At 42.0% G+C, this 13,545-nt stretch overlaps 1 protein-coding gene across 1 annotated transcript in view; it reads left to right on the top strand.

Annotated features, from left to right (window-relative positions):
- Nucleotides 1-13,545, top strand: part of LOC115138877 (ventral anterior homeobox 2-like) — a 38,069-nt gene that overhangs the window by 6,310 nt on the left and 18,214 nt on the right. The gene's annotated exons all lie outside the window — the stretch shown is intronic.

Genomic DNA, 13,545 nt, shown 5'->3' with positions numbered 1-13,545 from the left:
TTAACTCACTGTATCAAGGCCGTCATTGTAAATAAGAATTTGTTCTTAACTGACTTGCCGAGTTGAATATTGAATTTTTCGGTTTTCAGCGCAACAAAATATCAACATTTGAAGGAGATATTTCAAGTTTGAAGGAGATATTTCAAGTTTGATTTGATTTAGTTCTACTTTGTTTTTTGGTAGCGATGTGATTCCAACATATCAATTATTCATTTGTGGACTGGAATTAAACTGTAATTAAAGCCAAACTAAATCAGTGGAAAATGTTGATATTTGGTTGCGTCGTCAACCAAAAACTATTCAATATTACTTTTGCAATAGAGTAAATAGCCCAAAATTAAGGTTATTTAACAAACTAATATAACATTCAACCTTAAAATGAGGAACACATCCATGGCCACATTTTGAGGTTACTGTAACTATAAATGTCTTATTATGTAATCATATAACGCGTGCAGGTTCAAGATAGCATGCATAGGTCATCGCAGGTTTGTGGAGAGATCTTCAAAATTGCTGTAATAATCTGAGGCAAATCTCGAACGGTATTGATCACTTGCACCATGTACTTTTAATGTAATCTCAACTGCAATCCAGGTCATTTGTCGCTGTTATTAGATGAAGCAGAGTGAAAACACATGCATCTGTTGTATAAATAAAATATCTGACATGGTATTCCCATTTGAACTTTGCTGTGCCTTTTTAAATGGTTGAAAGCGCATTGATAGACATTTGGGTGTCAACTAAACCAAAAATTCAGACAGTTTTTTCCACTGGAATTTGGTTGTGGTTTTAGAATTTAGATGGTAGAATTTGCTTTTAGTGATAGCACATAGTAGAATTTCCTAACGTTTGGCTGTTACTTTGAGTGGGTGAATATAGGTGGTAATCTCATTGATCAACTTCTCAAACAAATATTGCGCTATTATCCAAGTTGGAATGACGTGGTGTGCTCAGTGGGATTCTATTGTATAATGTCTCTGAATGATTTTATACCTAACTTTTGTCATGTAGACTAAATGTATCTACTGAGGAGAAGCACGAGATGTAGACCTATTACATCTAAGACACGACCAATGTCTTATTCGGAAACTCCATATCATCATCATCATCATATAGCCTTGCATTTGCGCATTGGCTCCATTCTTGGGGCCTATCTACGAGTTCATAACCTAATGTCAGTGCTGACGTTTCTTTGCGGGAATTCATAGTAGCCCCATCAGCCAAACACCACCACGCCCTCGGCGCTTTACAGTAAGTATTCTATAATAATAACAATAACGATCATGTTAATATATTTATATTATTTAAACTTTTTTTTGCAACGATACAGTGTGTTGTATAAAACAAACTTCTCTAGACAACAGTAACAAGGGAAAGATGGATGGTTGTAGGCTATACTATAGCCCGTGTCCTCCAAATGAAGGATCGAGCAATGATAGCGAATGACAGAAAACACGGTGTGAAAGAATAGGACAAAATGGCAACTAAAATATGATGGAAAACATCCATGGCCTCAATTGTCAAGTGATGCCTTACTATGTCTCTGAATGGAGTTGTGCCTATAGGAGCTGAACTATTTACACGGTAAGTTATCATTTCCGCAATATATTTAGTAGACCTAACGTAATGTGCAGCCTATACGTTTATCCCTGATAATGAGAGAGTGACAGGGTTCATTATCGTCAAAATGGTTGGTGTGAATGAAAACACTTGCTAGAGATGCTATAGGCCCCACTTGTCTGTCCAAGACTGCATCTCCCTCCATTTAGAACCACGCCACGGTGTGACAGAAAACAACGATTGGCAACTAAAATATGATAGATAACATGGAGGATCCAGAACCTCATATGTTTTCTGTCAACTAATGCATTACTATGCCGCTGGTGTAATTATACGAGTTATGCCTATAGAACTAAACTAGTTACATGCCTAGTTATCATTTCCGCAACACATTTAGTAGGCTAGACCTATGTGTACGTTCATTCCTGAAAATGAGAGAGTGACAGGGTTGATTATCGTCAAATGGTTGGTGTGAATGAAAACACTTGCTAGAGACGCTATAGGCCCCAGCCTATTTGTCGAAAGGGCCATTCAAGACCAAGTATTTCTAGTTCAACGGCATCTCCCTCGATTTAGGACCAATGAGAATCAGAATCAACTTTATTCACCATGTACATTTACATGTATGCTACCAGGAACTTGACCTGGTGACATAGTGCTGACCACAATAAGCAGAACATACAGACAGAATATATGAACAAAGAATGTATACATGATCCACATACAGTATGTAGGCCTACACTATGTAGATACAGCAACAATAGAACAATTAGCCTACACTATGTAGATACAGCAACAACAGAACAATTAGCCTACACTATATAGATACAGCAACAACAGAACAATTAGCCTACACTTAGGTGTACTATTACACGTATCTGATAAATGGACTATTCTCCAGCGCATTTGTACTGCCCTTATACAGACAGATCAATGACAATGAGGGAAAGGAGACGAGACGAGGAAAGCAAGCCAATACTTTTGAGATGCAGCCACAGCTATTAGCCGTATCATTCAAAGACGTGGCCTCTATTGGTTGACCTCTGCTCTTGAAGTGCTTTTGAGATTCTATGAACAGCGCTATAGAAGTTTAACACATTATTATTAGTATATTTCTGAGTTTTTGCATCAAGGCTTTCAAAGGAGCCATATGGTTATTTGATTTCCAGGTCCACTTACGCAACGTACAGTGGCCTATATGTGTGGTTTGAAACCATTCCCATTGCTTCTTCGTTGTGAGAGAGCTTTCGTGAAATGCAGGATTTAGCGTGGAAATAATAGCTTTTATGGATACAATACGAACTCATCTTTAACTCAAGGCTAAATTGAACTTTGATGGTCAGAAACACGATTTAATTAGCATTTTCCATTTCAAGGAGGCGGTGATAACCAAAGTGCACGTTGGGAAAAAAATGTACTCTGATTTCTGAGTACGTTTAGCCAAACTCATTCGTATTCATCCAGTGACGCCCTCGTTCAAATATTTCCATTCAAAGTCAAGTTTATTTCACAATATGAAATATCTAGAGGCCTACATTCTATCTACAACATTTAGTTGTATAGTCTATCTCCATGCAGCCTCATATTGAAAGGAAGAAGGTTCACCTACCACCATTGTCGACCATGTCCAATTTGCTATAGCCACACAAACAATCATGCGACGAAAAGACACATCACGTTTATTAAAAAGACAACTATGACAACTATCTTATATCTAATTTTATCACAGTAAACTTCAAACCAAGGGCATCACAAATCCTCTTTTTGCAGTTAGGCCAAAACAAAAGAAGAGGTGGGACTATGTCATGGATGGTTTGGCCACTGTGAAGAATGTTTACATCAACATGTTCATCACTTACTGATATTTTTAAATGCCCATTCCATTGCTATGACATCTCTTGTCGATTTCTTTCGATTCAAAAAGAAGTGATTGAATTCATCAAATGCTATACTTAATTTGATCATTTAAAGAGATCAAGCCTAATACGAATTCAATTCAATGGAATAGGAATAGGAATAGGCTCGCAGCTTAAACCTTAGCGCATCCAATAACGTCATAATAACACCTAATAACGCGTCATTTAGCCCCAAATCCTTCCATGCTGTAAGATATTGCTACATTTTGACATTGTAAGCCCATTTATATTCACTAGCCTATTATAGTTGACTAACACGAAATATCGAAGTCGCGACAATATTGGGCCTAAAAATATATAGATTTTACAATAAGTTTAGTAAGTTTATTAAAGGGGGGGGGGGCAGCGTATGCACACAAACAGATATAGCCTAACTTGTGATATTGCGCTCTTATAACATGACGTCAGTCATGTAAATAGTTTATTGTTCCGAAGTTCGTTAAGACATTTGCGCGGATTCCTAAGCACCATGTGTTTGAGGATATGGTCGTTGACCCAGGTGTAACTCGAATTAGTTTGGTCACGTATCAAAATTGCCCAGGCAATGAGGCATAGGCTACATTTGCTCAACAACATACATACGGGAAATACTTTTTAACAGTTTCATTTAATCAAAAAAGACAGAAAATATATTAAATAGTGTGCGTGTTTTGCTGTTCAACTTGTACTAAGACAAATTATTCAATGAGGTGTCTGAATATGCTTCGGGCTACCTAAACCGTTTCCCAGTTAAAACAAAGTTTCCAGGCCAGTTGTGCGTAAAAGCCTCCCAAGAGCTACATGAAAGCGAACTATTTGCAAGTTGACGTTTATTGGGAGAAGTCTTGTCCTTGAGTCTTGTCCGCTCCGTGAGCGATTTCTGCTAGATGGACCAGCTGCAAAGTCAAAATGTTCTATATTGTAAAAATTCTTAAAAACAAAAATGTTTTTTTTGTGTGTTTTTTTTACATTTAAGTTTAGGGTTAGGCATTATGCTTATCAGTGTGGTTAGGGTTAGGTTTAAAATCAGATATTTTTTAAAATCAGTTATTACTTTGTGGCTGTGCCAGCTAGTGACCACTGCAGAGCTGCCTCCAGAACACGATCCATGACGAAAACGCGAACCTATAAACTATTTGAGTCGGGTGAATAACCTGTAAAGTCCAACCCCTTCCTCATTCAGGCAACATCTCGCCTCTCCCCAGAGCCCAGCAGGTGGCTCCCCCTTCCCATGTAACGCGGCGGGGAGCCTCGCACCCTTGGCACGCTATGGAGTTTTCTTGGGGATGTCTGTTCTAGCAGGCTTAACTGCTCCAAGGAGGGATAATGTTCATATTATATCAGGAAATACATCCCTAAAGGCAGCGTAATTGTGTTACTATTGTCTCTGTCACTAACTTCTCTTCCTGTTCACTGCTAAAATTATTTACTCAGCTATAGAAGAAACACTCACATTGCATTTCGGGATGGTTCTTTGACTGTGCACCCCAATTGTTCTTGCTTGTGTTTTCTCCAATTGGTTTCTCGGACTCCTTGTTTTACATAAAAGCTTAAAAGTACATTTTGGATTGACCCTCGGTTAATACCTCCATACAATTTGGAGCACTTTCATACCATGCACTCGTAATCTCTTACAATATTAATACATTTTCAATTCTGTTATTCTGTCTATCAGTCCACAGAGTAGGCTACATTTTCAGTTTGCTTGAGAAACGCCTTTAGTCTGGGAATGCGCAGAAATGGCAACCTACACTGAGTGTACAAAACATTACAAACACCTTCCTAATATTGAGTTGCACACCCGTTTACCCTCAGAACAGCCTAATGTCGTTGCTGCATCTACTCTGCAAGGTGTCGAAAAGCGTTCCACAGGGATACTGGCCCATGTTGACTCTAATGCTTCCCACAGTTTTGTCAAGTTGGCTGGATATCCTTTGGGTGGTGGGTCATTGTTGATACACAAAGGAAACGGTTGAGCATGAAAAACCCAGCAGCTTTGCAGTTCTTGACACACTCAAACCTGTGCGCCTGGCACCTACTACCATACCCGGTTGAAAGGCACTCTTGCTCAATCACCCTCTGAATGGCACACATGTCTCAATTGTCTCAAGGCCTAAAAATCCTTCTTCAACCTGTCTCCTCACCTTCATCTACACTGATTGGAGTGGATTTAACAGGTCACATCAATAAGGAATCATAGCTTTCACCTGGATTCACCTGGTCAGTCTATGTCATGGAAAGAGCAGGTGTTCCTTAATGTTTTGTACACTTAGTGTATTCTCCCTATATAGCAGGACCCTACTCATGCACAGGGCTCTGGTTTAAATTATTGCACTATATTGGGAATAGGGTGCCATTTCAGATGCACCGCAAACGGGGTCTAATGACTGTCTTTCACATCGAGACTGTCTTCGTTAGCACCTTTCATTGTGTTACCTTTTCATTTGAATTTGGTTGTAGATAAGTTACATTCCACAATGTGAGAAAGGAATGTCTTCTAGGTGAGGGCTACCCTGGAGTACAACGCTTCAATCACCAGAACTGAAATGACCTTTACTGAAACCACGTTTAGTGAAAATACTTTTACTGAAATTACTTTTAACGGAATGGACTTTTACGGAAATTACTTTGTCAGAAATTATTTTTACTGAAATGGTTGACTGAAATGACCTTTGACTCCGACTGAAATTATAATTTAGACCAAAAATACAAACATTTTCCACCAAATACTTAAGTTAGTAAGGGTTTATCTTTTCACTTATGTAAATAATGACAGGTATCTTAATCTGTCACTTGACTCTGAGGCCTTGGCATAAAGATGTTGAGTCAACGTAGTTTCCATGTTATTGCAACGTTGGTATTATTACTTTATAGCAACGATGAAAACAGGTCGAATTTTGGCCAATGATACACGTTTGCATATAGAATCTCACTGTTCCCATCAAAACTGTTCCCATCCCACCTGGTACAAACCATGGGTCCACCATGACCAGGCCTTATTTTATTGACGTATTGCATTGTATCACTCTATTGTTCTCTAATGCCCATCCAGGGAAAAACATGATTTAATGGTGGAAGGGGCTGTTTAAAACGGGTTTATTCCGGCCCTGGGACAAATAGTAGAGGGATAAGTTACAGAATGAATGGAATCCCACTAGTTCATGTGGAGCTTTGGACACAAGCTGGTCAGAGCTAGCAGCTGTGAGTGACCAAATATTTTTGATATATTTTGATCTATCAAGGCAGCAAAGCTTGCTAAACATGCACAGTTAGATAGGCTGATGAGCTGCTGGAAAACACCCACAACCATGTTTGTTTTAGAGACTTGTGTGTGAGGTACAGTAAGTGAAGTACAGTAAGTGGGGTACAGTAAGTGAAGTACAGTAAGTGTGGTACAGTAAGTGTGGTACAGTAAGTGAAGTACAGTAAGTGAGGTACAGTAAGTGAAGTACAGTAAGTGAAGTACAGTAAGTGAGGTACAGTAAGTGTGGTACAGTAAGTGAGGTACAGTAAGTGAAGTACAGTAAGTGTGGTACAGTAAGTGAAGTACAGTAAGTGAAGTACAGTAAGTGTGGTACAGTAAGTGAAGTACAGTAAGTGAGGTACAGTAAGTGAAGTACAGTAAGTGTGGTACAGTAAGTGAAGTACAGTAAGTGAAGTACAGTAAGTGTGGTACAGTAAGTGAAGTACAGTAAGTGAAGTACAGTAAGTGAGGTACAGTAAGTGAAGTACAGTAAGTGAGGTACAGTAAGTGAGGTACAGTAAGTGAGGTACAGTAAGTGAAGTACAGTAAGTGAGGTACAGTAAGTGTGGTACAGTAAGTGAAGTACAGTAAGTGAAGTACAGTAAGTGTGGTACAGTAAGTGAAGTACAGTAAGTGAAGTACAGTAAGTGAAGTACAGTAAGTGTGGTACAGTAAGTAAGGTACAGTAAGTGTGGTACAGTAAGTGAAGTACAGTAAGTGAGGTACAGTAAGTGTGGTACAGTAAGTGAGGTACAGTAAGTGAAGTACAGTAAGTGAAGTACAGTAAGTGTGGTACAGTAAGTAAGGTACAGTAAGTGTGGTACAGTAAGTGAAGTACAGTAAGTGAAGTACAGTAAGTGAGGTACAGTAAGTGTGGTACAGTAAGTGAGGTACAGTAAGTGTGGTACGGTAAGTGAGGTACAGTAAGTGTGGTACAGTAAGTGTGGTACAGTAAGTGAGGTACAGTAAGTGTGGTACAGTAAGTGAGGTACAGTAAGTGAGGTACAGTAAGTAAAATACAATAAGTGAAGGACAGTAAATGTGTGCATGTGTGTTGTGTTGATAATGGCTGTAGTGACATGCAGGTCTGCCATGCCTGGGTCTAACCTTCCAACACAGTGGTTTTGCAGAATTTAATGCAAGATAAATACCAGGTTAAATACTAACAGAAACAAGAGGTAATCTATTCTAATCTGTGCTGTACTGACCATGGATTTGCACGAGAGAGAGAGAAAGAGAGAAAGAGACAGACAGACCGATAGAAAGACAGACTGACCAGCAGACAGACAGATGACAGAGAGAGAGAAAGAGACAGACCGACCGGCAGACAGACAGATGACAGAGAGAGAGAAAGAGACAGACCGACCGGCAGACTGACAGATGATAGAGAGAGAGAAAGAGACAGACCAACCAGCAGACAGACAGATGATAGAGAGAGAGAAAGAGAGACCGACTGGCAGACACAGATGACAGAGAGAGAGAAAGAGACAGACCGACCGGCAGACAGACAGATGACTGAGAGAGAGAAAGAGACAGACCAACCGGCAGACAGACAGACAGATGACAGAGGGAGAGAAAGAGACAGACCGACCGGCAGACAGACAGACAGATGACAGAGAGAGAGAGAGACAGACCGACCGGCAGACAGACAGATGATAGAGAGGGAGAAATAGACAGACCGACCGGCAGACAGACAGATGACAGAGAGAGAGAAAGAGACAGACCGACCGGCAGACAGACAGATGACAGAGAGAGAGAAAGAGACAGACCGACCGGCAGACAGACAGACAGATGCCAGAGAGAGAGAAAGAGACAGACCGACCGGCAGATAGACAGATGAGAGAGAAAGAGACAGACTGACCGGCAGACAGACAGATGACACAGAGAGAGCAGAGACTTAGAGAGCGGATCTGATCCTTATCTTAGTAAAACCCTGGGAGGAGGAGCACTGAGGACGTATTAGAGAGATACATAACTCCTGTTTTCAAACATCAACTTGTCAGAATCCTTTACACACACAGCTCTACTAATACCTTCTGTGTGTAACATCCCTCTATCCCTCTCTGTGTGTGTGTGACATCCCTCTATCCCTCTCTCTCTCTGTGTGTGTGACATCCCTCTATCCCTTTCTGTGTGTGTGACATCCCTCTATCCCTCTCTCTGTGTGTGTGTGACATCCCTCTATCCCTTTCTGTGTGTGTGTGACATCCCTCTATCCCTCTCTCTGTGTGTGTGACATCCCTCTATCCCTCTCTCTGTGTGTGTGACATCCTTCTATCCCTGTGTGTGTGACATCTCTCTATCCCTCTCTCTGTGTGTGTGACATCCCTCTATCCCTGTGTGTGTGACATCCCTCTATCCTTCTCTGTGTGTGTGTGACATCCCTCTACCCCTCTCTCTGTGTGTGTGACATCCCTCTATCCCTGTGTGTGTGACATCTCTCTATCCCTCTCTCTGTGTGTGTGACATCCCTCTATCTCTCTCTCTGTGTGTGTGTGACATCCCTCTATCCCTTTCTGTGTGTGTGTGTGACATCCCTCTATCCCTCTCTCTGTGTGTGTGACATCCCTCTATCCCTCTCTCTGTGTGTGTGACATCCCTCTATCCCTGTGTGTGTGACATCTCTCTATCCCTCTCTGTGTGTGTGTGACATCCCTCTATCCCTGTGTGTGTGACATCCCTCTATCCTTCTCTGTGTGTGTGTGACATCCCTCTACCCCTCTCTCTGTGTGTGTGACATCCCTCTATCCCTGTGTGTGTGACATCCCTCTATCCCTGTGTGTGTGACATCCCTCTATCCCTCTCTGGGTGTGACATTCGTCTATCCCTGTGTGTGTAACATCCCTCTATCCCTGTGTGTGTGACATCCCTCTATCCCTCTCTGTGTATGTGACATCCCTCTATCCCTCTCTGTGTGTGTGACATCCCTCTATCCCTGTGTGTGTGACATCCCTCTATCCCTCTCTGTGTGTGTGACATCCCTCTATCCCTCTCTGTGTGTGTGACATCCCTCTATCCCTCTCTGTGTGTGTAACATCCCTCTATCCCTGTGTGTGTGACATCCCTCTATCCCTGTGTGTGTGACATCCCTCTATCCCTCTCTGTGTGTGTGACATCCCTCTATCCCTCTCTGTGTGTGTGACATCCCTCTCCCTGTGTGTGTGACATCCCTCTATCCCTCTCTCTATGTGTGACATCCCTCTATCCCTCTCTGTGTGTGTGACATCCCTCTATCCCTCTCTGCGTGTGTGACATCCCTCTATCCCTCTCTGTGTGTGTGACATCCCTCTATCCCTCTCTCTGTGTGTGACATCCCTCTATCCCTCTCTGTGTGTGTGACATCCCTCTATCCCTCTCTGCGTGTGTGACATCCCTCTATCCCTCTCTGTGTGTGTGACATCCCTCTATCCCTGTGTGTGTGACATTCCTCTATCCCTGTATGTGTGTGGCATCCCTCTATCCCTGTGTGTGTGACATCCCTCTGTGTGTGTGTGACATCCCTCTATCCCTCTGTGTGTGTGTGACATCTCTCTCCCTGTGTGTGTGACATCCCTCTATCCCTCTCTCTGTGTGTGTGACATCCCTCTATCCCTCTCTCTGTGTGTGTGACATCCCTCTATCCCTCTCTCTGTGTGTGACATCCCTATATCCCTCTCTCTGTGTGTGTGACATCCCTCTATCCCTCTCTCTGTGTGTGTGTGTGACATCCCTCTATCCCTCTCTCTCTGTGTGTGTGACATCTCTCTATCCCTCTCTGTGTGTGTGTGTGACATCCCTCTATCCCTCTCTCTGTGTGTGTGACATCCCTCTATCCCCCTCTGTGTGTGTGTGTGACATCCCTCTATCCCTGTGTGTGTGTGACATCCCTCTATCCCTCTCTCTGTGTGTGTGACATCCCTCTATCCCTCTCTCTGTGTGTGTGACATCCCTCTATCCCTGTGTGTGTGACATCCCTCTATCCCTCTCTCTCTGTGTGTGTGACATCCCTCTATCCCTCTCTCTGTGTGTGTGTGACATCCCTCTATCCCTGTGTATATGTGACATCCCTCTGTCCCTCTCCTTCTGGCGAGCTCCTCTCTCTAGACTGACATGAACGGTCTTAGTGCTCCACGGAATTTGTATGTAGGGGCCAGGAGTTTTTCCTGGCCACATTTAATGACCGGACCAGGGAAAACCACACTGTTCAGAACAGCACAAGACTAGAATAACATAAAAATAAAATAGCTTTGTGTTTCCCCGCAGGAAACTTCAGTCAGAGGTGCTATTGTACAACTTCCCAGCTGGTTTCCTAACAGATTGCTGGTGTAGACGGTTGCTAGGCCTGCCATAATTAATACTACATTTTTTCCTCATTCTGTATCTGAATGTGTTTGGATGTTGTTCTCTTGTGTTCCTCCCAGGTGATTTAACACCTGAGCATCTCCCATCTACTTATCTGTTGTCACTCATTAATTGCTTTGCTGTGGGGTCTTGCACTGACTACAACGTACAATTGAATTGGTTGTCTTGGTCTTTGTTAATGCCTTTCACCAAGGTTGCAGATAGCAGGGGTCTGAGTGTGTGTGTGTAGGTGTGTGTGTGTTTTTCTCTCTCTGTTTCTGTCTGTGTGAATGTATTTCACTGTGCATTGTTCCCAGTAACTCCTAGACATACAGTGTCTGGCCAGTCGTCTGGAGCATTACATAGTCCCACAGATGTCTGAGAGAGAGAAACAGAGACAGAGACAAAGGCAGAGAGAGAAAGAAAGAGAGAGTGCGAGAGAGACAGAGACCAAGACAGAGATCACGTAAAAGCCGAACGTATAGGGAGGGAAGCAACTAACTTCATACAATTCTACACATTTAGCATTTAGCATTTTTAAAGAAAATGTCCTGCAATTCTACACATTGCCATGGGTCAGAGAGAAAATGTTGCAGTTTTACAGCTAATTTCCTGTAATTCTACACATTGCCATGGGTCAGAGAGAAAATTTTGCAGTTTTACAGCTAATTTCCTGTAATTCAAATTTCATGACATGTTCATATCCTATCTGGGGAACGGAGGAGGGGGCGACCATAGAGATCCTATTAAATTCCAAGAGGGGCTGTGTCATAAACACTCAAAGTTCCAGAATGGTTACATATTGGTCATATTGGTCAGGAAGAAATCCATATCAGTCTAATTGGAATGAATGGCAGAAGAGGCATAATACCGATTTTACTTATGCAGGAAAATAAAACTAAGGCATGTGATGTATCAGACATTGTGTAATATAATTATTGTCAACCTAAAGTATTGTAATATAATCATAAATACAATTTACATGTTTGTTTTTTTTAAACCAATTTTTCTGTATAAACAGCCTCCAAAATATAGGTGAACAGACCATAAATGTCTAAATTGTTGTTTTCTTGGAAAGCTGAGTGCTATTATATGATACAACATCAGTACTGGTTGCATTTCCTACTGTGGTGGAAATTCTACCTTTAACTAATAATGAGGAGAGGCAAAGTCAATAATCAGTCAAGGTACTACTTTTATTAATACAATTATTGCAGTATGGGAGCCGGTCACACCACACACACACAGTGAATGAAGTGAGAGCCCCCTGCACAAAGAGTCCGGAAGCCTTATATAGTCACGCTATCTTATGCAAGCATCTGCAAAACACATGATCTTATGTGTGTGTATGTGTGTGTATGTGTGTGTATGTGTGTGTGTGGAGAGAGACGAAACTGGGTTACGGGGTACAGGCTATAATGAAAAGGTTGTCTCGTTCTGTCGCAACTGAGTGAGGACAATAGGTGCCAAAGTGACAGGAAGTCACTCCAGACATACTTCCTCTAACAGTAGCTCAACGGTTCCCCCAAGTTGGGCGAGCAAAGTTCCTTTGACTGTCGGCCCAGAGGATGTATGGTCCTACCCCTACACACATACACACAAGCATGAACCTTTTCACCCAGAAACTGGCTCCTAACAGAACCACAGCCTTATCCCTGGTGTTCAGGATATAACACTTTGCTCTGAGGAACCAGTTTCTGTCAGGTCTTGGCTGAGTGCCCAGACATCATGGGGTCATTCTACACACAGAACAGTTAGAACAGGCCTATCTTATTACACACACACGTTTCTGTCTTATATGATTTCTCTAGCCCAATGCCGAGGCTTAAAGAAGGATATTTGAGTACACAAGCATTAGTAAGGTTTAACAGAAAATGCCCTCTCACAACTTGTCTAAGTCCTGTCAGCTACTGATTTCAGCCAGTGCCTGGATTGACTTTGTTGTTTGAATGGAATGTTGACATATTGACAGTTAATTTGAAAAAATAATGGAATCATTCCTCTAAAACTGGCTAGCTAGCTAACAAACACTGAGTACAGAGGCATTCTTAAAATGAATTATTTTACACAATATCTTACCGTGGCACTTGCAAACCACGGTGGACCAACTCTCTGACAAAAATGGCTGACCTTTGGACCATCATAAGAAGGATCATGTCCATTCTGGTATTATAATTCCTAATTCCATAGGGGTGACCTCCAGGTCCTTGCAGGGGCCAGGCGGGTGTGTAGAATGCCAGTGTAAACAGTACAGAGTTAAGACGCTGGCTCAGGAGGAGCTCATTGCCCCTCATCAGCTTAGCTAATCCATCAAATTCTATTCATCTGTCTGCTCATATGAATCAATAAAATAATATTTCTTTATTGATCTGAGAGGGATGTGGTAGGGGACTTGATAAGGCAATTAAGTCAATTGGGGCACTTGTCAATACATACAGGTGCATGACAATTCATTGCTAAGGACGATACACTATTGGACCCAGCGATGACACGCTGAAGGATGTGTGTGTGTGCATGCGTTTCAGG

This window comes from Oncorhynchus nerka, linkage group LG12, assembly GCF_034236695.1.
Source record: "Oncorhynchus nerka isolate Pitt River linkage group LG12, Oner_Uvic_2.0, whole genome shotgun sequence".
Taxonomy (NCBI): Eukaryota; Metazoa; Chordata; class Actinopteri; order Salmoniformes; family Salmonidae; genus Oncorhynchus; species Oncorhynchus nerka.
Note: the sequence above shows the minus strand (reverse complement) of the source record. Positions and strands in the feature narration are given on the sequence as shown.